Here is a 2019-nt window from a genome sequence, read left to right on the forward strand (position 1 = left end):
ATGGTGGGGGACACACAATAGGAGAAAACATTTCATGGAGTTATATTCCTTCCTTCTGAATAAATCCCCCACATAGCAACCAGCCTCACCGTCAACTTTTCTAGTGTCCTATTTTATTTAAGCTTTTTTTTTTTAAAAAAAACCATTTGAACCCCACTGCATTCATATTTTCTTTTCGGGAAACAAGATGCCAAGTTTGGTTTTTCCATTAAGTCTTTCATTTCCTTATCCATGACTGACTTCCAGTCTGAGTGTCCAACCCCCTCATTAACACTCCTTGGCCCTTTAGGTATCCTTGGATAAAGTTCACGAATGTTAGCATATCTAGGATTTGGGAAATAGGTACTGACCATAGATTTGGCGACCATGGTTTGTGGCACAGCTTCAATAGGCATTATCCTACATGGGTTGATGTTGCATAGTAATGTCTCTTTGAGACTAATGGCTCATGGAGGCCAAGTCTAAGTTTTCAAATTGACTTCCAATACCTTGCTCATCATCATCAACTACATGATCATCACTAAGAATAGCTTGTTTAATGTTAGAAATATTGTTGTTTTCAATAGCGGAAGGCATATATCATTGAATGACTGGTGGTCTTCTTGCCGAGCAAGAGTAGAATAATCTTCTTTGCAGTGGCAATTACACACTATAGTCCACTTGAATATCTATCTCATCCCATTCTTCAAATGTAGAAAAATCTGAGGTAGAAACTGTTCCATCATACAGCCTTGCAAGTCATTTATATGGCAGATATTGTCATGAAAAATGTAATGTAGACACGGTATAAATCTTGCCAATTCCAAGGTGCAGCCATTGGTACCCTTGATGATGAAGACTATATTCAAGAAAAATGAAGGAAATGATTTTGGCTCAAGCTTAATTGAGGTAGTCTCTTAAGTATGGGAAACAACGGCAAGACTCTTAAGTATGGGAAACAACGACACTCAAAAGTTCACAAAAAAACATATTTTAATTGTTGTCTGAATAATATAAGGTAGGGTAAATCCAATTCAATAGACATAGATGACAACTTATTTATCAAAAACACAACGCTAGAAAAAACTTCAAATGTTGGCACACCAGCATGGAACTTGGTTAATCCAAGTTCAATAGCGCTTTTATGGTTTCTGTCAACAAGTTTGTTTTGTATGTGGGCAAGGAAATTATTGCCTTATTCCTAAATTTTTTAAGGTGATTCATAAAATTATGGCTCATATATCATCTGCCTCCATCAGACTAAAAAATTTAGATTCTTTTATCAAACTGCCACTCAACAAATTTCTGAAAATTCATGAAGCATTGAAAAAAATCTAACTTAAAATTTAAAGGGTATAGCCATGTGAACATGAATGATCATCAATAAATATAATTTAAAATCTATATCTACAATGTGAGGCAAAAGGGGCTGGTCCCCAAAAATCTAAATGAATTTTTCCAAAAATTTCAGAAGTCCTATCAGCACGTTCAAAGAAGTGCAACCTACAAGCTTTTCTGAAGTGGCAACTATGACAATAGCACTCTTAGAATGAGAAAAAGAAATTCAAATCAAATTTTTTCTGATAAAAAACTTCACAATAGCAGTGTTGGGTTTTCCTATTCTATTGTGTCATTGCACTTCTGATGTTTGCTGAAATCTATTAGAAAAGTGGGTTGTGTGATTTTGAAGGATATCTCCAATGGCATAACGTCTATGGCCCTTGGTTCCCTGTGCCACTATTCTGTCCGTTCTCATGTCGTTTATCAAACAATGTGAAGTAGTAAACTCAAAGTTATATGATAGCTCACAAGTGAATTGACTAACTGACAACAAATCTTTCTTTAAATTTGGCACATAAAGAACATCAGATAATGGTAGAGAAATTATATTTGGTCTCAAGTCTGCCTTTGCCAATGTGGGATATGGACAGGGTGTCACCACTGCCTACTTCAATATGATCTTTTCCTTGATAAAATGAGGAGACCAAGAGCTTACCTGAGTTACTATTCATATGTGTTGATGCTTCATTGTATGCATGC

Source organism: Nymphaea colorata, chromosome 13 (genome assembly GCF_008831285.2).
Source record: "Nymphaea colorata isolate Beijing-Zhang1983 chromosome 13, ASM883128v2, whole genome shotgun sequence".
Lineage (NCBI taxonomy): Eukaryota > Viridiplantae > Streptophyta > Magnoliopsida > Nymphaeales > Nymphaeaceae > Nymphaea > Nymphaea colorata.